At 40.6% G+C, this 25871-nt stretch overlaps 1 long non-coding RNA gene across 1 annotated transcript in view; it reads left to right on the forward strand.

The window, feature by feature from the left end:
• The window catches only part of LOC139708734 (uncharacterized), a 47847-nt gene that overhangs the window by 16218 nt on the left and 5758 nt on the right, over positions 1-25871 (forward strand). The window contains exon 2 of the long non-coding RNA XR_011709383.1: positions 6144-6223. This is a non-coding gene — a long non-coding RNA (uncharacterized lncRNA). The remainder of the gene's footprint in view (positions 1-6143; positions 6224-25871) is intronic.

A 25871-nucleotide genomic window follows, 5' to 3' on the forward strand; every position in this document is an offset into this window, starting at 1 on the left:
TAGATCACTTGCGCTCGGTTCGCTCGTAGAGGAGAGATGGGCATTGGCCTACAGGGCGTAGAGAGAATATAGATCTGGTGTCCGGTTTGGGTGACATTCATATTGCACAGCGCCAAACTTGCCATCGCCAACATGCCGCCACTTGCAGAAAGGTAATTGTACGCACTCATCACATCTCGAAAATTGTGGAAAAAAATCAACCTATAGCTATGATTCTAGCTCTACTTAACATCCAATATCTGTATATATACCCATACCATTATTTCAACTTCAGTTTTTGTTTCTTGTTCGGATTCTCATGATGACTCCAATTCTCTTGAGGTCAACGAACTGTCAGGGAGATTGCCCTTGCCTCTACAGTTACGTATTATGTTTACACCTTTTTGTGAATACACGTTGTACTGCAGGCACAATATTCTTGCTTGATCTGAGTTGTGATCGAACGCTTGTCTCAGCCTGTATTCGTATTGTCGGCTGAAAATGTCGCCTGAATCAATTACTGGTCATAACTGTCAACTATCAATTGCGTCTGATCAATAAGATAAACTGAACTATGATTTCAATGCCTACGCAAACAAAGACAATTATGCGATCACTTGTGCAGAACGATAGTTAGGGGACTTCTTTATGGTGAAAAGAGAGTGATGCAATGGCAGGGTTCGCCATTTGCATGGCTGCTGATGCCAGCAAAACATCATCCAGTAACAAACACATCAATTACATCGATTCAATAGATGAACAACCAAGACAATACAAAACGATAGTAATTACCACTTACGAAAAACTAGATTCACTTCGATTCTTTCTTCCTTCTTCTAAAGGCTTTGTCTCCTCCCTCACGTATGCTTTAAAAAAAATGTGTGGCGATGAAAGTGGCTGAACTTTAACATAATCACTTTATATCGATTTATTCCGTTTGAGACGCATGCACTTTTGGAGAGACCATCATTCATGCCGTGATGTTCTCAAGAGGGGTTGCGACCAATTCTGAAGGCACGTGGGACCGGTCTCCCGTTTGAGTCCATGTCAATATTTGTTGTACCCTTCACATTGGCAGACTGGTTGCTGTGGCACACGTTTGATTTGCAATCTGGAGAGCTCATTACAGAAGGCATTAAGCCGCTGCTATTATGGAAAAAATGCCTAAATGCGCGACAATTTCTCCGCTAATCCGTGCAGCTGGACGAATAGAACCCGCTAACGAGAAATAACATCACCTTACAATGAGACAGCGAGAGGTCGACATTTACGGCGTTATTAGGGCGCATTACCTGTTCATAATTATGTCAACGTGGATAAGGATCTGTTACTATATACTCGCTGTATTCTGCAAAAAGCTTTGTGTTTTAACTTCATACGAAAACGGAGCAAAAACAGACAGCTTGCAAATCACTAAAATCGGACTTATATCCCTGCAAAATTGATATAAATTGGTAACCTTCGGTACACCGCAAGCAAGTAGTATGTATGTAGCGAAGATTTTCACACGTTTTCAAATGAAAAAATATATATCAAAAGTGTCAAATTTGCTAGCTTTGTATTTGTTTGTTTGTTTTCTGTCAGATATGACGCTCATTTAACATGATAGGCGAAATGTAAAGAACAGGGTTAAATGAGTATCGCAGTTGTTCAAATGTGAAGGTAACGAAATAGTAAAGTAAATGTTTAGGTGAGCCCAATATTTATGTGAAGCTCTGAGATTGTATTACGACGTTGTCCATACCGTGTGTTTTTTCACTGTTTATTTTCCGCTATTGCTACTTTCCTACATGTAATGTTATCATGCGCACTGTTGTTGCAGAATTTATCCTTCATTGAATTGAGTTTTTTTTTCTTCTTGCCTACTCTTGTGTCCATTTGTAAATGTATTTAAAAAAAGAACATAAATACGAAATTAAATCAAACAAACAAAACAAATATGCACATCCTTTGTCAGTGTCTACTCAAGCATGAAATTGCAACACTCGTACTAAGTCCACATCTGAGAATGAAAGTGAAGGGCAGTTCTCAAGAAACTAACAAGATCTTTTCTTTATTATACAACCATAACACAAAGCGGAATTGACATGGCTACAAAATTACATCAAATCTTTTGATCACACTTGACTGTAGATCTCATCACGCCCTGAAGTGAGGGGAAAAAATGGTTTAGATTAACATTCTAAACACCATGAATTTTTGATGGTTTGAAATGGGAAACACGCATCTGCTTTATCTGTTAACACTTTGTGTATTGCTATCTAATGAACTGATGTGGTGAGCTCAGGATGGTCTTATGATTACCTTCTTCGTGCACATTATTATTTAACAGCCCATTGTATGCCAATCAGTAGATAATCAAGAATAATGGTATTCCTTGCGATGTGCTCTGATTCTTGGAACGTGTTGGGATGCAATTTTCGCCATGATTGTGCAGGGGATGAGCGACAGTCCTGATTAAGGCCTTTTAAACCTCACGTGACCAGAAAGAATCATCAATATCTACACGCATCTTTGTTGTCGTACTATGATTTCGATATCGAGTGCCTTTGATAACATGGTACAAAGGTGCTCTCCAAATTGTCACTGCAACCACAAATACATGCACTGTGAACCGAATTATAGGAAGCAATGGCTCTGTACAGTACGAGGTCAAAGTGTTTATTTCCGTTTTACTCCTTTACACGTTACGAAATTGTTGATCTCCAGTGCGTCTTCAAAAACATACAAGTTTGATCTGACGTATTCACGTGTTTGTGCAGGTATGAAGTGACATCACGGCGTTGTTTTTCTCTTGGTTAATTTTTGTTTTTCCCGGAGCCAACCTCTTTTTTGTTTACGCCATTTTTTTTTTCCGGGAGATGGCGATGGGCGTTAATGTGTGGAACGACAGAAAGTCCCCGCGCTACCTACTGCGGGTCAAATTTCTCCCCATTCATGAATATCTTGACAGGTGTGTGCGTTAAAACGACGCCATCGAACCTGGAGGAGTGTTTGGTGCTCAATTAAGCGCTCGATACTTTAAAAATGGGGCGAAAGAGAGGGTATGGACACCCATCAATTGTGACCCATTTTGTTGTTGTTTGTATCTTGCTTGACTTGCTTCGCTGCGGAGATGTTTGGCAATGTGTAAACATTAATGGTCTCGTCGAAGTTGTACGACCATAGTAAGGGTACAATTCACTGCTACAATCCAAGTTGACTGAAGGAATTAGAGCAAGGTCAAATGAACAGAAAGATAAAAATCCCATCGAAATCAGACGTTTGATAGGAAACTTATAGAATTATTAGCTTTTCGCTTGTTTTCATTAATAATTGATTATAATCGCACACGAAACTTCATTAGCCCTACAATTGGCTCACATAGAAAAATTATTACCCAGATTATGTATTTTATCGATGATTTACCAACTACAGCCCATTTTCCCAGTAAATATCGACGTCGCTTGAGTGATTTAAGACCACAGTGATTTGCTGGCAGGGGTATACAACTAATTTGTTTGGATATCAAAGTTAAAGTATATTTAGAGGTTTGTGTACATTTCAACTGTAAATTCTCGAAGGAAGTGGAGGTGGAATCTATTCTCCTGGTTCAAAAAGACTGTTAAAAAAGATTTGCCAATTAACGATAACGTCGCAGCACATAACAACATGATCAAGAGGGATAAACTTGATGCAATCCTTGGCATGGTCGATTTAATTGGAAGTATCATATGCGCGGCGTTGTATGTTGTGTTTTCAGACAGCGTGATGCAAAGTGCAAAAGGTAATCAGTTCACCTCTGCCGAGGGTAGATTTCATCACCTTCCGACCATCAAGCATAAAGCCGCGAATAAAGAAACACAGAAACAAAAAACAAGCAAACAAACCACTCGCATTCATTCCGAAATATGCGAGTTTTGTCTCTTGCCCTCTGCCCGCACAGCCGCTTTTACGATTGACTGGCTGAAGAGAAAATTTTCCAAAATTAGAACTCACGTGTGAAAGCTGTTACAAACCTTATCAGACAAACGCATTTTATTGTAATATGTTCATCATTATTCCCTCACCCTCGAGAAACTTCGTAATTTACGCAATTTCGCACGTCATGTTTTTCATTTACCTATTGTGTATATAAAGTTCATGTGTTTGTATCCCCGCAAGCGAGACGGAACTTATTGATATTCACACACACACATACATACTAATGTGCACAAAGATAATCATGCATTTATTTTCATTCAGACATGTGCGAATGTGTTCGAAATTTTCAGTTAAGGAAGGAAATTGGCTTGCCCTTCTTTCTCGAAGAGCACCATTTTTTTTTGATTGCTGATAGCTATATACATATATAGGCCCGCATTGAATACGTAAATAAAGAGGAGACTTTCCACCCCTTCGCCAGTTATTGTCGGAATCAAGGTATTTTTTTTTCTTAGCGCCCAATATCCCTGCGTCACAACGTGTCGTGGCGGGGACTAATTCATCTCATGAGCGCTGAAGACGCCTACGGCTCCTGGCTGGCGTTTAGCGAATATAAATTGTCTCTTTAAAAGAAAAAAATGCCTCTAAGACACTTATTTACCGTCTATTTTGGCACATATTATTTAATGTGGCCTGTTTCCACGAGCTGTCAGCCAGTGAGGTGAAATGGACACCCGAAAACAGGTATTACTTTTCATGCCGTAAGAGTGAGAGCCATCAGCCGAATATGGACAAGTCAAGTATTTCCCTTCGTTTTCCCATAAATGCGTCGTTATATCACGAGTCCTTATTCATTTTTCCCATGCGCACCCACTTTTTGGCGGGGAACTTTCGGATCACCGCTGGCAATGCATATTCGTCAATGCTGGGAGAAGTTATCGTTCGATATCAAAGCGATCAAAACTACCCTTTTGAACCCCAATTGAACGAAAAAAAAAGGGGAAAGTTGCTGCCGCTATATTACAACACTTATTATTTCACTTTTCTCTGCAGATGTCATTTCAAACACTGACATAAGATGTACCAGCTAGAAGCAAAACTGTCTACATCGACGTGTGGTCAGGACAAAAACAACAATCTATTAATTCCATGTCATTTCAGCTGAGCGCTGGAGGTGATATCGCGCTTCTTCTAAATTAAGCAGAAAGTCATGTGTTAGCAGAGCACTATTATTGCCTTTAAAAGAAGATGACATCAATGTTGACGAGACCATGCATTCTTTAGTCAATAAAAGAGCCAATCAAAATCTTTACTGTTTTATGCAAGAGTGTGGTTGACTACCTGGAATGAAAAGAGAGATCTGCGTTAGATTGTAAAGTATCATGCAGGTTTGACATACTCTGATAGTTACAGCGGGTTGACTTCTTCGTTTCTTGTTTTCTTTTTTTTTATATTGTAGCTGTCCTAAGGTAATTGCAAATAGGAACGGAAACACCCATGGGATGGAAAGTATTCATTATATTGTGCACTACCATGACCAGACAAGATGTGTGATTCCTTTAATTACGGAAGAGAGCTGAATGAAAGGACCCTTATTAATGCTTGTTTACGGAAACTGTAGTCGAGAATACTCATTCCGGACAGTCATTTTATTGCTTTGCAGCTAATTAACATGCCGGACGAACATAGATTTAATCAGCATTTCCCACTCCTCATGCAACCATGCCATTGATAAGGCAATCGCATTACTTAGCAATTCAGTAAAACTTTCGATATTTACATTGCATTTAGAGACAGACATTTGGGTCTAGACCTATTCGATTTCAAAGCGCTGTAACTAATGTCTGCCACGTCTCGGGGCTTACAAAAACCCCGTAAGAGCAGATGATTAAATGGGTTATGCAATGAGTTAGGTAGATTGTCCTGTCTGTGCATAACTCACCTGTTTCTAGGCGTACTGAAGCCCCCAAATATACAACGGCATACAAAAAAAAAAAAAAAAACCCAGCACCCACACCGAACAGGTCTATATAGGTTGGGGATAATTATGGAATGGGTCAGGGAGAGAGGCTCAAGATAAGTGGCGAAGCACAAAAAGATGGGAAAGGACACAAACCTTTGCATTGAAATAGATTATTCTTATAGTTCGTTCTCAGTTTCAGAACCGCAGTCTGTAAAATGCATGTTACCCTTCCATTCTGAATCTTATCTGACACATATCTCATCGTTTTCACCTGCCTTTGTGTTTCATTTTATCACAGAGCCATCGGTGATCTCTTCGAGCTATTAAGTTTAAGGACACCCGGAGCGTAGGAGGCAAAAATTATACGGACAAAAAAAGGTACAGTGATCTGACATGTTTTTAGCCACCTACTGTTACTATTCATGCGACTCTCTTGTACAGATGTGTGTTTCCATGGTATTCGTGTGTGCTTAATCTTGATCGTTATGATGTCAAGCCATAATTACATCCATATTTCTTGTATTATGTAGAGCACACGGTAGAGGAATGGTGCATATTGGTTATGACATTTGTTACCGGAAACAAAAATATGAATAAAAGCGAAGAGTCCGAGTTGCGATTTCGTTTCACCAGTAACATCACTTTGACAAGCCATTGACGACTACGGTTGTAGTGATGTATCAACCAGTGAGTCTCGTCCGTATCCCTGTCGTGGTAAAGTTGTCTGACATCGAGCGTTAAAAACGGGAACGAGTGGGCATAGGGCGGCGATCGAATGAGTGTAACGAAGAATGCTACGGGGACACCCGTGACGTCGTAGACGCCGATTATCGGTCGAGGTGAATTTCACGAAACGTGTGGACCGAATGGTGTTATACCCGGTACTTTCGAGGGCCCTAGTGTTAGCTTTAAGGAACCTCGCGCTGGGCGCAAGCTGTTTTATGAGAAAACAAATCCTCTGAAGCGCTGACCAAATGTGTCAAAAGGACCACTATACACGTATATGGCAGAGTGTAATACATGTCACCGGGTGTGATGTTCTCTGAGCCCCGACCGTCCCAGTCTTTAAGGAGAACTCTATTCAATCTCTTCCTCCATACATTGTGCAATGTTCGTAACCCCGTGCTTTGTGCACTCGAATACTTGTAAACCAGTTCCGGGGTTCCTGTTTGCGCATGAGCAGAAAAAAGTCATTTGTACTGAGAGATATGTTGGTTTTTAAATTCACTGAGATAAGCATCTGTGACGTTATACTTATTCATGTAATTCTTATTGATGGTGCTTGCCAGAACATCCACCCGACAGCAAGCCTGGTATTACTTTTTGGCAATGTTAAATTAAAAAGTTTGTTAACGCATTCAACACAAACAATGAAACAAATGCTTCCCCGAGTGTTGATTGACGAACCATTCCAGTCACCTGGTCGATGCAGGTTCATTCTTTGTTTGAATACGAATTTCATGAATTGCTATGTTGAGCAAGCTGATGTATTACGTCGCTTTGAATCGAGTGAAGTGCCTAACTAACTGAGAAAAAAAAGGCCATTTATAGTATACCCATGAGCACATGAGCTATCTCCGAACTGGTTTATTGTCCCCGAACGTACAAGGATATTACTGTGCTATCTTCAGTAGATAAGAGGAAAACTAGTTTTTTAGGACATTTGCTCATTTCTACACCCCTTGAAAGGGACTATCTCTGGTGGACCAACCTAAGTATGCAATTCATCATGAACAGGTCTCGTATAGATATCACATTATTCTTTAAAGATTGGAATTGTAACCAAACATCATCATTGCTCCGGCTGATTGAAGAGGACCCCTTGCCATTCATTTAAAGCAATTAGTGCACTGTAGGAGTAGACCGACTCCTCTCTGAATATTGGAAGCAGAGAGCATATACCATAAGTATTTGGAATGTACCGGTGACGATGGTGTATTTTTTCTCACACGTTTGCATGATGTCGAGACCCACCAGAGTATTGTTTCATGATTTATGCCTTTCACACTTGTTTGAGGTTATATTGGAGACGCAACAGTCTAGGATGTGGGGTGGGATTAATGCCATATCGACCGCCTAGCGGCGCCGCAGAGAGCAACCACTGGTCCGTCTGGCCACTCTCCGGTAATTGCGACTACATTCTCGTACCGAGTGCCGCCAAATCCGTTTCTTTTCTCGCACATGATATCTCGGGGATGATGTAAAGAGGGGCATATATAGACGGCAACACTAATGCAACGCATTTTATGCATTCTCACCTAACACGCAGCGTGTCTCTTACGGCACTCGTTGGTGCTTTTCATACTGTTGTTTTTCTCTGCATAAATGATACCAGACATTACACCCCTCCCCCCCACCCTTTAGCACTGCTTAGCATGTGCCGTTGTCGTTTCATCATATTTGGCCTGTTACATTAGTCGGCTACGCGAAGACGGTTCGTCACAAGCGGATACGAAAACTGCAGTCCAGGCGTCGATGATGCATCATTCATGATCATTCATGTTCCCCTCATCATGTTTCGCCGTTGGGCTCTCCCAGATTGAATAACATTCCGATCAATCATGTCCCAGGGCGAAAGAGTTTTGCAGGCCCGGAAAATATAAAACAGGGGGGAAAAGGACAATGCTGAAATGAGTCCTGTGAAAGGGAAACTGTTATTCTGACCCCGTGAAATCCTGAAGGTATCGTTCGGATTTTTGGCGCGAAACTCTTTCCCACCTTAATTTGCTTCGCACTGAAAAATGTGACCACGAAGAATTCTCGTCATCAACTTTTTTTTTTTCAAAAAAAAAAACCAAAAAAAAAAAAACAAAACAAACAAACCCGAATGTCTGTCCCGTTTTACCTTGCTTTGAGATTCCATTTATTTATTCCAGGGACATTGTGACCGTAGGAATCAACTGCATAAATAGATTGTGGTGAAAACATAAGAATATGAAGAAAATACTGGAAAGCGTGACGTGGGTTTAATCTGACACACATTACATCGACTGGTTGCAATTTGAGTGTGAAAAGAACAAGCTCAGAAGCCCTCAATAATCTTGTCACAGTAAATAATCGCAGTGATGAAGATACGTTCCCATGGCAACTAGAAACTATCCCGTCAGGACCCCGGGGTTTGAACCCAGGACATAGGTGGGGAAGAAATTGTATCTCAACTATGTCATTCTACATTTACAATTTTGTTACTCAAAGAGGTGGTATTGTTATGGTTGAGATGGGGATTGAGATTTTAACTTTTTACGAGATAGTTAGTAACCACTTATATGATATATAAAAGAGCTTACAATTCTAAGAGAAATTCAAAGTTTAATTGATGAAAATCGGTGTTGAAATGGCTTAGATATCCAAAAGAGAGATCCTAATGCAGGGTGCAGATGGGACCCACCTTTTATTAGGACCAATATGTTTTACTTTGTTTTTGGATATCTCACCCATTTCAAAAATGCTTTACATCAAATGACCTTTTAATTCCTCTTAGAATTGTATGTACCTTAATATTTCATATAAATAATTTCTAATTGTCTCACGAACAGTTGAAACCTGGATCCCCATCTCAGCCAAACTATACCACCCCTTTAAAGTATCCTCAAAATGGCTTCTGGTTAAGAGGGAGGATCGCTTCCGCTGGAATTCAAAACTCTAAAAGAACTAACAAACGCAAGTACAAAACACACACACAGAGACACACACACACATTCACACGTTCACACTCACTTGTATTTGCACTCCCAAAATAAAGATAGGCATGATATTGTACGAGAAAGATCCAATGTTTACTTTCTTTAGTCCGGGGCACCTTAATGAGTGACTTGGAATGTAGGTGAGAATTAATCGTCATAGATTGCCTTTACATCTTAAGAAATCTGACAAACAACAACACACACACGCACAAAGAGTTAGACAAACAGACATTGTTTATCATACAAAAGAAAATCTGAAACCAATCAATCTAATATTCAATTTTGTTCCGTGATCAATAAATTAGCCCACATACCAGCTTGTCTATCTGTCAATTGGTCTATAGCCATTGATTGTTGCTGTTGTTGTTGTTTTAAAAGAAGAAGAGAGAGAAAAAATGTCATTGATTGCATTAGCGGTAAGTATGGTATGGACAATGCACGACATCTTATGATGGAGTATTTATCTACCATCAGCTTTCTAGAATTCTGAGACTATTAAAAAAAAGTAGCAATGAAGAGTTGTTAAACATTCGATTGATAAGGGTTTCTATAGTAGGTAATTATCATACTGTATGACCGTTCATGGAAAAAGGTCATGACACTCAACACAGACTATGGAATACTAGTAGTCAGAAAAGGGGGAGGGGCAGCCGCTGTGTCCTGGGGAAAAAAAAAAACAAATCGTTATTTGACCATGCGGTTAGCGTGAGTTGGGATTTAAAAAAAGAAAAACAACAACGATAATACGAATTAAATAATGGATCGACCTATAAATGTATAGTTTACAAATGAAAACCAATCCTGAAAAAAAAAGAAATAGTGGAGACTTTAAGGATAATGGTCTTAATTAACAAGGGTGAAAAATAACCACAGCCTCAATTTGCAAACATGAGCTAAGGGGACTGGGGACGTGTATTGAAAGCGATGATACTACCAGCAACAGCACGACCCAAATCACATAATAGTGCTGATAAAGAAACCTATTTCGTTCCGGTCCATTTACACTCCATTATTACTCCACTCCACTATATAAGAGGCGCTTCCTGGACTGGTAGTCATAGCTCGTCCTGGTCGCAAGATCACGGCCATTTCACCTAACAAATTGCATTGGGAATATTCATTGGTATGAGCTTTAAGATATCATTTCAGTGATTGCTTTTTCTACGGCAAGAAAGCGTCATCTATAACTGATGTCATTTCGACTAATTTGATTCTGACTGTCAAGTAATCGAATTTCTCGGGGTCCTTTCGGTTTCTCTCTGATACTGAGAATGATCATTATAAGCGTGAATGGGACATGACTTCTATTTAGATTTCATCGTCGATAACAACAACAACAGCAGCAACAACAACAACAACAACAACAACAACAACAACAACAGCTGCGGAGAAACGCACACGCACGCTCGAAAAATAGTCGCGTGGGCGAGTACGGGGCTGGTAGTGTGACTTTTGTTCCCTGTGGATCGTCTGGGCTTTGAGAGATCAGAAATAGACTTTTCATTTATTTTTTTTTTCTTTCGTTTTTTTCCCCCAAAGAGGGTCGGTATAATGGGAAACAGATTTTGAGTTGAAGGACTGGAAGGGGAGAGGTTATGCGGTGTCACCCACAAAAGTCGGAGAACTGCCAAATAAAGAACTTACAACACGATAAAACGATGGCACAGATTGATGCAAAGAAACTTTGGTACAGGATAGTCTGTTTGTCTGGATATCTTCATTTCCTGTTTGTATTTACCCGTTATCTCCGGAATATGGTAATTGTCGTAACTTGAATATTTGACACAATTACTTTTTCAATCCATTTATCAACTCATTATCAATCCGTCTTATAATTTGATGAAATATCCTTCCATTCATATCATGTCTTCAGATCAGATATTATCTATTTACCAGTCTGCACACCTATAAACTATCTACTCGTATACTCTGTGTCTTTTTTGTCTTCTTCTACCAACCCGTATATTTTCCATGCCATGTTTTTATACACAATTTGGACAATAAAGAAATGAAATGAAATATTGAACAATACGTCTTCAGTAACTATCTATGCATCTATACTCTGGAATGTGGAGATGATATTCATCATATTTCCACAACGGGTGATCAACTTCCCTTCTTGGCTGTGTATGCTTGAAAATGTAGGAATAATCATCTTTGTGAAATCTGTATCTGTATGATATTTATATCAATTTTGGAAACTCGCGAGGAGGTATCATGAAATATATCGACGCACACACTCGGGTTTACACCTATGCAAAGTTCATTTCATCGGAGCGTATGATGGAACAGTGCTGCATACCGCGCATTCCTGCATGTTTCAACATCCTACCCGCGCGGAACGGAATGTCCACTTAGCCCAGATGAAACGACCGGCTCACATGGGTGCCTTTCGTGACATATTAGTGACTAATAGACAAGGATTCCTACCGCAGTCCCCCCCCCCCCCTCCACCCGGCCGCCTCCTTCTTTAGCTTCTTCTATACATATCCACAGTTTGCTATGACTGCATATCTAAGCACCCTTTCCTGGGGTTGTGTCTCTGATAACGTTTAATTCTCGAGCTAACCTGCCACGGCCATATCCAAAGGTCAATGCTGAATAATTTTGACCAAAACAAAAGCCCCCATGCTTCTGAGATAAGTCTTGGTAATTCTCATAGTTTCCATACACACAATGCACATTATGTTCCCAGTTCCCGTATATGCAGTGGTTGGTAGGCATATAGACAGGGAGGCAATAGTAATTTGGACGATGAATGCGATGATCTGAAAGGGTCATTGTCAACAACCTGCTTAGGATCAAAGCTATACCCTCGGTGGCAGGCTTCAAGACGAGTGGTACGCAGATGTGAACCTGTACTCCTTTCGCTGACCGTTTTTTTCTAGGTATTCCGGGGACAATGATCGAGCGTCTCTGTTTGCGGTTCTAAATGTAGCTTGTAAGAGATGCACTGGATTAGGATGAAGTGGAAGAAAGAGATCAGCACCGGAGAGCGAATGGAATCGGTTTATCGATCGTCTCAATACTCTGCCTAGTAGGCAGATGGGCAGGACTATCCTCAATGTGTCATGGCCTACGCCCAGTACATGATAGAGAAACGTAATGCTAACTATGACACAAACAGACTTTGGTAGGTCTCTTATAAGACTCTGTCGGGAATTGCGCGAAGGACTTCACAGCCAGGGGTTGAAGATGCTATCCGTACGTAGTCCCTTTGATTAACTTATGAAATCCCATGGTGCTGGGAAACCAGTTGGTAAAAAAATAACAAACATAAACAAACCCGTTGGATAATCTGTCTTCCCATTAGGCGCGAGTTACGTTTCTGTCCTACTACCATCATAATTGATTCTCCATCGATGGCCTCTCTGCCCAGGCTCCTGCCTCTCTGTTCTTATGTCTCCCGTATCATCTCTCTCCTTCACTCTCCTCGTCTCTCCTCTCCTGTTCTCTATCTCTCCGTCTCTCTCCCTCTGACCGTCACTTTGCTACCCTCATTTGGATCCGGGGGGTGCCCAGATCAATACCGCACGCAGACGAGAGGGTTATGGGAACGTGTTCGCGCGTACGTTACTCGACAGCGAAACCCAACGCCAGCTCATCACAATCTGCCTTACCCGACACATTCGCTCGTTGAGTCTCCGGTTGTGGCCGTCTTCTGCGATCTCCCCGAACGAAGGAAAACGAGTACAGCATCCGCGCGCAGGCAACACTGCCTGCCGCCTGCCCATCTCAGCTGGGATCGTATCTATGGACTACATACACTTTAATGTACGCTGTCGTCTGCTACTCTCGAGAGAAGGAGAACGGATGGGAGATATTGTTTTTTGAGACCTGTTGTAATTCTGGCGCCACGTTTTAGAATTCTTGTGACTGAGGTGTCTCGTGTGCAACGTTAGGGTTGTTTGAATGCTCTCTACCAGTGGGATTTCTCGGTGACTGTATTTTGGAATATCTTTTGAGACAAGTCGCTGCTCTACTTTTCTCCCCGTACTTTCTCTTTCTCCTTCTGCTTTCGGAGACACTTGTGGCTAGACTCTGCCGATGGCAAGGGATGTGAATCCTTGGAATAGAGTGAAGGATTTTTGAGAACATGAACAATCATTTATGGTCCCAAAAAGACGGAGAAAACCTTCACTCCCGAGGACTTTAAAATTTTCCCCATCGCCGGAGGGAAACGAAATTACCAGGGTAAGTATGAAATCACGTAATCGTTCAAACATCAAGAGGTTTTATGCATCTATCTTTGATTTCTCTTTGATGGAGCAGAGCTCTGTGTGGGTGTGTGTGAGTTTGAACCACCATCAATCAGTTTTCCATGGACTCTACACTATCTGGGGATCTGGTGATATTGATGCAGTTGATCAGCAAAATGAAGCCTTGTTAAAATTACCTACTGCACTTAATACCATGTCTACCTACAGGCATATAACCCTCTTTTACACAGAATATTAATGATAACAACAATTCAATAATAACAGTGATAATGATTATTATAATAATGATGATATTAACAACTTTAGTAGTAACCACAACAATAATAGTTCAATGGTTCGTTCTTTTTTAATCACACCACCTCTTATTCTATTTTCTATCGTAACAAATTAGTGTACAATAGATAGCTATAAAGAAATCCTTTCCCTTGCGAGGAAACCAACGACGAAAACTGCCAAATATTCACGGTTTCCTGCTTAGAATACCAGTAAAAATGAGTCTAACTTTGACGCATATTACTTCGATACAAAATTTCATCTTACGATACAACTCCGCAGAAATGGAACAATTCGCAAAGCAACCTCACCCCCTCCCCGAAAAAAAAAGAGAGATGGAGGAAAGCTAAGATGCTTAATGCGCCCGTGCCCGCAAATGGCTCTAAGTAAGAAAGTGGAAAATTTTGATGACATCAAAGATGTCTCCAAAGCCACACTAGGAGCTGAAGTAGTGAGGGCAGTGTTGTTTGCCTTTGTACTTCAATTTGTGGCTTTCTTTTCATTCTTTTTCGGCAACCTTTTTTCTCCATTCTGCCTTTTTATTGCACTTGCGAAAGCGATATTAGAGTAACGGCAGTTCGCCGCATTCTTAATTACCATTTCCCAAAGGGAGCGAACAGTATATATTTTGTCTTAATGTGTACGATGGTTTTCCTCCTCCTTAGGGGAGCGGCAAGCTGTGCTTTCCTTTATTCCATCAATGATGTTTTAGGTTAACCGTGTTTGTGTCTGTATGTGAACGGGGTACTCCCACAAGTACCTATTGCTCGTTTGTGTGTGTGTCATGGTTGCGTGTGTCCGTCTTTTTTGTGTATACGTGTGTGAACGGGGGAGGGGGATTCATAAGTGAGATGGAAATGAATACAATGATGGATGATTTAATTCCTTTTTTTTCAGATATTGTTCGTTTCACGTTGACTTGTATATTGCGTGTCACGTGAATTGTGTCACAGCAGTCATAGTAAAGTGGACCGTATAATTGTGCAATGTCATGCATGTAGACCTATTCTCCGTTTTTGTTTATGCATTTTCTTCTTGGCTTGTTTAATAATTTCCGCAGCACAATGTTTTGTATTTCATGTATCTTAAGAACAATCATTGATATATGGAATCAAATAAATACCCCTTTAAAAGTTCTTCGCTTACTCACACTTAATTTACGCTAGTCTCAATTAAAGTCGGCATACGGGGAAAAGTAATTGGTGATTAACACGATTACTGGGTAATCTCTACAGTTTGCTTCAGTGGCATAAAGACGTATTCAAATTGGAACTGAACAATGTTTACATCGGTACGAAGAAGCCAGCAGAACTTATTAGTGAAAAACGTAATAGGAAAAAAGAAAATATCAACTACCATTTTCTTCGCCCTTCTCGAGTATTCAGTGAAGCCTATTGATTTAAAGTTTGACAATAGGATTTCACGAATGTCGCCTGACAATCACATCATATCGAGAAAATGTGATTGTGATTTATCAAATTGAAGTAATTGCCTTTCGAATTCAATGAAAACGGGTGGACTATTTTCGATACACCTAATCAATAATGCTAAAGAATTCAGGGCAGCAGATGCAGTTTGATAAGGCACCTCTCTGTCTGCCCCCCCCCCCCTCCGCCCCCCCCCCTCTTTCTCTCATTTTAGCCTACTTCCTTTTAATCTACGTGTATGTTGAAGCCACTGGTCCCATAGGAAAGTTATTTTATCTGGGCGTAAAAGCGATTCAAATGTTACCCTCTCCGATTTATGACCCATACGGGCAGCAGCGAAACAAAACGATCGAGACGAATGCAGCTTTGATGGGATGAAAGTTGATAGGACTCCATGTCACCATTCGTTTTCAGTAATCATGAGCATAAATAGGGCTGACACAGCTGTCATTACATTTTAAACGAAGATTTAAAGTTGTCTCATCTTGGATCAGGCAGCTAAAGGCCCTAACCCAGTCTAACATTGAATCCTAGCTCGCTTTATCCCAAAAAGGAAAAGCAAAAATGAGAAGGGATTGCCATTTATGCAACCTCCCTGAGAATCCTAAAATAAAAACAAAAGTTTAAATAGCAAATGAACAAGAAAAATTGCGCATGACGTCACAAAACAGACAGGGATTTGCCAATCACCTGATACCAGTTCATCCAATCTGTAAACCATATCCTATAGAGGGTTCCTTTGAGAAAAAAAAAGAAACGCTTATTATGTTTTGTACTGAAAATGAAGTGGTTTTTTTTCCAGAAATGTGAACATAATTATACGTTGTAATTTCAACATATTTTTAAACTCTTCCTCCTTTTTTCGTTGGAATGATATCTATAGTGTCACAATTCCAACACATTAGAACGTAAACAATACCAAGAAATGATCGAAAACATCTAATTCCCATACCGATTCTGCAAAATACATTGCAAATCTGGCACCTATTGTAGATACACTCATCATCACACACCGTCGATCAAATTTCATCCCATTTCAAGGTAGGATATTACACACTGCCGACCCATTACATCTCGACAACTCGCTTTTTGAGTCTCCCCATCTCCCATCTCCAATTGTCGTGTCCCCCCTCCGGAGATGCACCCTAACAATGGATTGACTCATTTTGTTCAGGAGCACTAAGCCGAGACGGGTAGCATGTAACTTACGGCGCAGGCATCATGCATGTAATCTAAAATATGGAATAGCCCAGAGGGGAGCTGAAGACAAAATGCGTCACTCGTCCCTCAGGTATGAGGCATAAGTAATGGTATATGGCTGAGAACTATACATCTGACGTGAAATTCAATCGCCTTGAATTATGGGAAGATGTAACACGTATCGGAAAGCTCTGAATAATATGTTATTGGGCGCGTCTTGACAGGTTTGTCTGCCCGTCATTTCAGGGGAAGTGGCAGATCAATCGTGCTAGAAACTTCCACGTCTTCGATTTAAGCCCTTGTCGGTCGAACATTCTGAGGGGTATCCAACAGACAGAAAAAAGGTTAAGTTTGCATGAACTGAAGGTATTCGTCTCCTAAACGTATCTCACTTTCTGATTCACTGCCATTTTTTGCAACATATCCATTTCGCACGATGAATTTGATATTCAAATCCTATAACAAACGGAAGGCGCCTCAGGCACCATAATACAGCTTAGTTATCTGTTCATGCTGAAAAAAAAGGAACGAAAAATGTGGACACTTACAGGTGAAAACTGGCACATTTCCTCTCAACCCAGGTAGAAATGGTATGCACTCTTCTTTTTATTTCTCCCCATCTCTCTTTTTCTTTGTATTCTTAATCTTGTTCTTCTTGTATCATGCTTCAACCACTTTCTAACCACACACGCACACAATATACTGTATATGTATTATATATATATATATATATATATATATATATATATATATATATATGGCATATATGTATTTACATGATTCTTTATATATCGAATGTTGTGTGTGTGTTTCTTTTCTTGATGTTTATTTGATATTCATGAAGTTGTTATATGATTATTCTAATGTCCAATGCAGAAGATATGAGCATACTGAGAAGTATACAATGTCATGTGAGTTCTGATTATATTTCGTGTTTAATTTTTTATGTGTTTTAAGACTTGAAACAAAATGAATTTCCTAATGGACGATAACGATTGAAATTTAATTGGAATTGAAGTCGAGTCGGGTCGTAACTCATCAAGTCCTTGGGGACAGGGATGTTGCAGATTCCAAATATCATCTTGATGATTTTTTTTTTGTCGAGTTTTTTTAAAATAATTATTACCACTGATTGTTTTGAAACACTAACAATAGACAGGAAAAAGTTAAATGTACTGTTTACCATTGGTAGCAGTGATTTCAAAAAATGTTCGAGTGATCACATTTGATGCATATGTGTAGGTCAGTTGTATCACAAAATTTCCTACAGTATAAAAATTATTCAAATTCATGAAATTCTTTCGTCGAGATGTTTTCATTGCAACTTATTGTCAATCAGCTGCCATATAAAAATTGTTGACCGTTTATTCTAGAAACAATCTTATTACAACCACTGTTCACATTTTGTATATTTACCGATATTCAACGTTGATTATACTGATGCAATTTTTTTACATGGTTGTTTCTATTACTAACTCACAATTCAGAACTATTCTGAAGCACTTAAGGTAGGTTTTCATTTCATCTGCAAATTGTAAATTTTACCTGTAAAAGACGACATGACTGTTAGAGAAGATCCATAAAAAAGTAATTACATAGCACCCGACGGTATAGAGGAAGCTTTGCAGTCTGTCATTCCATTTTGGCAAGACCAGTCTCTTTCATATTATAAATCTTATCTCAATTGCTTGGAGATATCGAAATTGCCGTAGGCTGTGCACATGCAGTATCTGTTCTGTAAGGTTCCCGCTTGCGAGGGGCGTAAAACGAATTCCTTTCCCTCCTGTTCTTCCTCCTCCCATCTTTCTATCCTTCCATCCCGCCTCCTCCTTCTCTATTTGTCTCTGTTTCTGTCACTCGTTCTCTCCTTTTTTTTTGTTTCTATTTTGGGGATATTATAATATTATGTTGCTCAACCTTCTTTGAAATTGACCTGTATCAGCGGGTCCTTCGCTGCCCATAAGTGCCCATGTTTCTTTCCTGAGCTCTCGAAACATTCATGCTGAATAATAGTATCTCTACCCTCCACCCCATCCCCGCCTGCCTTGTCGTTTCAAACCAAATTCATTCAGCTAAATGATACTGTGACAAAAGCGCGCCAGGTGTGGAGTGTCGCCAAGCATCGCCATCATAGCATAAGTGATTTTTGGCTGACAAAACCCTGGCAAGTGTCTCTTCTGTGGGATCGGGCGATTTTAATGGATTTTGTTACAAGTCTATTCGTTCTGGTGAGATGGCTAGAAAGCTACGAGTCCCGAGTGTCTATGGGGAATGCATGTTGTAGCAAAATCAGTCCGTCCTCAACGGATTAAACTGAATTGGGTTTAGCTTTTAAAGCTTTTGAAGACTGTAACTTCTAGTTAAGCGTCATGCCTATGAGATTGATATGCAAAGAGGTCATCACGCGGGATAATGGAAGGATTAAGCATTTCATACCGATACATTCTCAAGTGTGAGTAACATAGGCCTACATTAAATTCAGCAATAAGTGTACATTTCGGATCTGATCAGTCAATCTATTGTCACACGCCGCAAATGGATGTTACATGATCTACTCGAAATCACTACGCAAATGGAAGCACTATCACAAAATACTAGTACGTGTATAGGAATACGTTTCTGTCACGGACGTGTACACGCGGCATAATATGCTTACAGTGTCTTATTATTGTGTACTATGTCTCAGCTATCATCCCACCGGCGATCATAGAACCGAATCCACCGCCGTGCCCTTGCTCATGAAAATTACACCAGACTGTATGGGATGCCCAGGGGAGCGACCCGGGTCGTCTTCATTATGACGTACAAGGACGGTCAGGTGACCTGTGACCCTGACAATGACTTTGAGTACCCCCACCCCTCCCATCGCTGCTGTTCGGGCTCGCTCGAGAATCTCGTTGCAACTCTGTGTATATTGGAATCATCTCTCTTTATGACAAAATGCTGCTGTGCAGCGCTATATATGACTGTAGAAAAAAAAAAGAAACAAACTTAGATGACAATTAAGTAACGACTGCTTCTTCTGTCATTTTTTTTTTTTAACCAGCAAAAGAGGAAAAAAAAACATTTTGCTTTGTACTTCCACTTCTACCACTAATGCTGCTGCCACTGCCGCTACTGAAAAGGAAAGTGCAGCGGGTACTTTAACTGTTTCTTCTTACTACTTTTACTGCCTCTGTAGCTTCTATAGCGAAAATGGCTGCTGTATACCACGTACACCACCACCACTAGTGTTATTACTATCATACTACTATCTTTGCTGCTCTCGTGTATGATTAGTTCCCACTACCCGAACCGCGAGTGTTCATATTTCAACAGATAAGGATTTTTTTCGATCACATGTAGAAGATTTTTTTTTAAATCCCCCAGTCAATTTACAATGCAAAAACAAAAGTGCATTTTTGATTGAACCTAAATCTCGCTATTTTATTTATGGCTTTATGTGCTACGAAAACACACGCTCAAACCGACTATCAAAGCCATTAGGGTTATACTGTCACCATAATGTTTATGACAGCTTCGACAAGAATGTCCTTCCGCGGAAAAGACATTTCTTTTTCTTCATACTCAATTCAGCACGTGATCTAGATCTACCATATTTGTACAATGTATATGTCACATCAAGGAGAAACATTTCATCCAATTACTGACGTTCCCGTAGAGCCACTATAGTACCTAATCAAGTCGTTTGAAACCCATCCTTGAATGTCCATCACTCGTCTGCAGTGACGCTAATTTCTATGGACGGGATGTGACATACACCTTTAGATTCTCCGACATCCAAGTGATATAAAAATGGAACCAGCCCCTCCCCCTTTCTCTCTCTCTCTCTCTGTCTCTCTCTCTCAATATCCCCGCAATTCATAATATTCAAAATACTACCGTCTGTTCCCTGCTTATAGGTTACCGAAGTCATCTCTTGCACTGATTCGATGTATGAGTAATAATTATTTATATGAAGAAGATAACGATACTTACAATAATAAGGTCTTTTTCTTTTACCCAGGATAGCCTCTTCAGTGTTGCCACTGCTCTACCAGAGGTCCCTGATATTATTATTACCCTAGCGTTGCCAGGTATAATATCCATTTATACACCTGGGCCGAGAGGGACATAGTGGGTAAAATTTTTTTTTGTCCAAGGACGTAAGCACTGGGCGGGATTCGAACTCGGGTCCTCCGATCGCGAGTCGGGAATCTTATCCACTATGCGACAGCACCCCCATTAACAACTGTGGTAAGGTGGTGTACTCTACTGGATCAATCAAAGGATACATGATAATGTGGGTCGTTATGTGGATACTAACTCTTCACTGATGAAAAAAAAAAATCCGAATTGTCATTTTATAGATCTTCAGGTCAGCGGCTTCTGGCGATTTGTAAAGGAGTGAAGTTATTTTGACGAATGTACTTTTCTACTGAAGGTACTGACTTGCAAGCAATCACACGAATAATTGACTGAGTTTCGACTCATTTTGACACTTGCCAGTGGTCATAATGCAGTACAATCTTCAGCTGGAGTCTTGTATCTTTAAAGTCAAGTTGGGTAGCTGTCATTTATTTCATTCCTTAGAGTGGATTAGAGTGGGCAGGTCATTGTCGAGAGGGGTTGGGATGATGGTCAAAAAGTTAAGTTTTGTTAAAGGTGTACCGTATGTCAAACTGGGGGGGGGGGGGGAGGCAAAATTAGATATGTAAGGAAAAGAGAAGAAAACAAATGGGGAAGCGACGCGACAGGTCACGGGGCAGATGACACCTCGAGCTGAGGCATCTTGATGGCCATAGTTCGGGGCAGCCCCGGGCCTGATTCAGGCGCTACCCCCGAATACTACTAGCACTTCGTGAAAGTAAGTGCTTGCCGCAGGTGACTTTTCGTTTTAGTGTAAAGAGAGGAAAAGATGATGGAGTACTAGCTGCATAGCGGGAAGATGGAGGGGGGGGGGGGGAGGTACCAGCAGAGTTTAAAGTTTCTAAGAAATATGAGGAAGGAAAAAACGACAGGTGTAAGTATACAGAGAAACGGAAGTAAACTGACAGACTTGTCTACTATGTTTACTATTTTTGATCCTAAGCGCGGTTAGCGCTCGTAAGTGGATCCAAGGAGGCCCTCCTTGGTGGAACGTAACGAAATCCAACAAGTGTTCATGAAGTGAAAGCAAACCAAATGGGAAACGTGGCGGGGGGGGGGCGGGGAGGGAGTATAGTAGATAGAATTGTGGAGTGGAAATACTATCATTGCCTGCTAAGAAGATGGATTGGAACCACAATGAGCTTTTCACCTCCTTAAATGAGCGATTATCTGATGGAACGACGTGTCGAATCCATGCATAATTTAGGATAGCACTGGGACAAACGGCGTTCGGATGAGCGTTTCCATGGAAACAACGACCCCCTCCCAAAAAAGTTACAGACACCTTTTAGCAGAGCGTCCCCATAACATGGTTGATAGACTCTTGTAGATATCTTCTTTAACTCTCCGGATTGTTTGTTAAATCATGATAGCAGTTCGCGTGTTTTATAATTGTATGATTTGTTTAGTCTTGAGTATAAAATGCTCGATAACCCCCTCCACCAGAATAAAAACACACCAAAAGTAAAAAAGAAGAAGTAATGATAATAATGATGATAATAGAAAATAGTAGTAATGATTATAATGACAATTATTATTATTATTATTATTATTATTATTATTATTATTATTATTATTATTATTATTATTATTATTATTATTATTATTATTATTATCATCATTATTATCAACACCATCATCATCATCATCACCATTATTATTATTATCAAAACAAAACAAAAGAAAAACCGAGACTAAAAAAGAATGAGATGATTGAGACTCTGGTCTCTACAGACTTGGCCAATCATCATACTGCTCAAATTCGCATCATTCTCCTGTCCATCCTGGATATGCGTTTGTAATAAGGCCTATAGTGCTGTCGAGAAATCCCACTAGCTGTTTTGAAGTTAATAAGTGTAATATTGGATTTTCCTTGATTTGGGCTTTGCTAGTACTCCGTCACACTATCGTAGCCAAAATTATCCTTGTAGGCAGAGGGATCTTGTGTTGATTTGCACATTACCGTTTATTTACTAATCAAATGAACAGAACTTGCACTGCTGTCGTTGAAAATTATATTATAAACATAGGAATTCATTGAAAAGGAAGACATTGATTGTATTCAAGTATGCCCATTCTTCGTCTTGCTCTTTTTTGTGACCACTTCGCATGAGCCTACAGACGAGATCAAGAAGCCCCAAATAAGAATAAAACCAAATGTCTTTCCTTTTCAAGCCATGGACATCGAACGGTTCCTGACAGAGTTTTGATTTTTGTCGTGTTTTTGTTTGTTTGTTTGTTTGTTTGTTTGTTTGTTTGTTTGAAGAAAACAATGTGAAGTATGTCATCCAAATTCAAACGTATGCGACATTGTAGCCTACAAGTCGTCGGCTGTGACCGTGCCGGAAGCTTCCTCCCCCCCCCCCCCCCCCCCCCCCCATCCTCCTTAAAACGAAGGACTCGTTTCCAAAGCCCCAACTGCTAGATATCATCTCGTCGCGAGGCTATCCTATGTCGCCCGTTATGGCAGTTTAGTCGTTTTCGTTTTTAGCGCTACAATTACCGGATAACGATCGCCAATTGGCGACGCAAACCGCATTCAATATCACATGACAACGTGTTCTCGTGTTTGCTGACAGTGACGGTGAAAATGAAGCCACTTCGAGTACAAGAAATCTCCCCGCATTCTGGGCTAATGGGTGTTAGATGAACGGTGATAGTTGAGAGAGGGAGGGACGAAGGAGTCAAACATTTCGAAAAACCCATTTTCTAGCTCCCTCGTCTTGACTCTGAGGATCGCATTTTTGGCGGGGACTCCTCTTAACTTGCAGTGAGATAGGTTTGGGTGCATATCACTTAACAGGAGCTTTTTCCCCTCTTCCGAGAAATATTCACTTACAGTTTATTGATCGTTATCAGTGTCCTTGCTAAAATGAAATGTTATGCTCCTTTGTCAATGTGGGTCTTGTTTTTTCTCAGACGAATCTTGTCTTCCAATGCCTGATAAGATGCGAGCTCAGAGTTGAAAGTTAAAAATACATGCATCTTGTCTCCCTATCAACCTGATAATCGCCTACCTGTCTGTATTTAGACCTATCTCTCCTGGAGTGCACATGTATGTGTATAATATGTATGTTTGTATGAATTTGTAGGATCTATGTACCTGTATCTATATAATAATATATGTATATATTATTAGTATATATATATATATATATATATATATATATATATATATATATATATATATATATGGGCGTGTGTGTTTGTGTGTGTCCTCCGAAGTATAGCGTGTTATCCGTCATTTTGTCTTTGCCCGTCTGTCAATTATAGTTTTATGTGTGTATGTAGGAATATATAATTTTGTTCACATATTTATCTACCGATCTATCTATCTATCAATCTATCTATCTATCTATCTATCTATCTATCTATCTCTCTATCTATCTACTGATATCTATCCGTCTTCTGCCTTTCTGTCTCTCATCCCTTGTACGTATTATCTGCGTTTATGAAATGTGATTGAATGCTGCATATACTGTATCATGTGTGCATATATCTAACTCCAACTATACATTTTCAATGTTGTCAACTAAATCTCTAGTCTTCATGTTCCATCTCTCTTTTCAGTCAATATTGGTTCCTTCCTATCTTTCCATCTCTAGTTCGTTCCTTATGTTTCGATCTCTCGAAAGAAGATTGGGATTGCATTCAATAATGATCTACACTATCCTTCCCATTCATTAGCATGCTCTCTCCTTCGCTCTCGAATCATTGGGCCCTGTGTCTTAATCCATCTGCTGTGACGTTATCACAACATACCACGTATGCAATCCGTCAAATTGGACGGAAGAGTCACTCCTCGCAGGTCTAATGCCACTCTTTGGTCCCATGCGATGTTTTTCAGTGTTTCTTACCTTTTCACCGTCGAGAAAAGCAAAACGATATAAAACAAGTGAAAGGAAAGAAGCAGGAAGGGGGAAATGGTCACGGGGTGGGGGGGGGGGCAGTGAATATTAGAAAGAGAGGGAGAGGAGACGGGGGAGAGAGAATGAATTAGAGGAATGACGATCGGGGATGCTGAAGAAGTGATGACAGCCAGCAGACTTGTTTCCAATGACCGTCGAAGATGCGTCGAGGCGATTTCTCTCCATCCCTTCGTCTCCCCTTCTACTCGGGAGTAATTCGATAAAATGCCCCTGGTCAGACCACTCGAAGAGGACACGATCTATCCAGTGGAGGCGAGCCGTGAAATCGGGGCGCACATTTTGTTGAGGAGATGCCAGCTGATGCCAGGGAAACGGGTCTAATGATGCACCGTGTCAACTTGAAGGTCGCCGACGTCTGCAAATAGTTTCCACCTCCTCCCTCTCCTCTCGCCTGATCTGCCGATGATCTTCTGAATCGCTGGACCAGAGATGCGCATAGATAACCCACAAAGTCATGACAGTTTGGGATGATCGAAATTTTGAAATGTCTTGGCATCAACATGAGTGAAATACCCCTTCCCCCCTCCCTTCTTCTCACCTCACCCCTCCATCCCTTGTTTATCCCTTTCTCTTACTCTCCCCTCCCTCTTTCTTCTCCCTTACCCTGCTCTTAGCTCTCCCCTCCCCTCCCCACTCCTCCCTCACATTCCATTCCACCTCACCTCCCTCCCTTACCTCTTACCTCCCCCCTTCCCTTAACCGTTTCAAATATACATTCCCATAATTATCTATTCCTCCCCCTTCCCATCTCTTTCTCCCTTCATCTACCCCTCTCCCCCTCTCTCCCATACCCCTTCCTCCTCCTCCCCCATCTTACCCTTCATGTAAAACCATTACTCTCGCTGACGATATTCGAGCGGAGCCTGACAACCTTATTTGATCGGTGTCCGATTCATGCTGTAAGGGTGAATAGTAGAAGTAGTCATTTTCAAAGCAGAACGGGTTTAAATAGTCGCATAAATTTCCCCCTTCACAGTTCTGGGGGAAATTTATGAGTCATAACCACCCATCGAACATGTCAAATTGCTTTCCGCAGTGCGACACGTGCTATGCCTTCCAATGTGATCTGCGTGTTCGTACAGCACTCGCAGCAATCACGTCATCAACCCATATGTGGCACTTGAGGGGTTGTTGCATTATTGGCTGCACGGTGATAGTGAATGAGA

The sequence above is a fragment of the Diadema antillarum genome, unplaced genomic scaffold (genome assembly GCF_040938485.1).
Source record: "Diadema antillarum isolate AM-2024a unplaced genomic scaffold, OU_Dant_1.0 seq00001370_RagTag, whole genome shotgun sequence".
Taxonomy (NCBI): Eukaryota; Metazoa; Echinodermata; class Echinoidea; order Diadematoida; family Diadematidae; genus Diadema; species Diadema antillarum.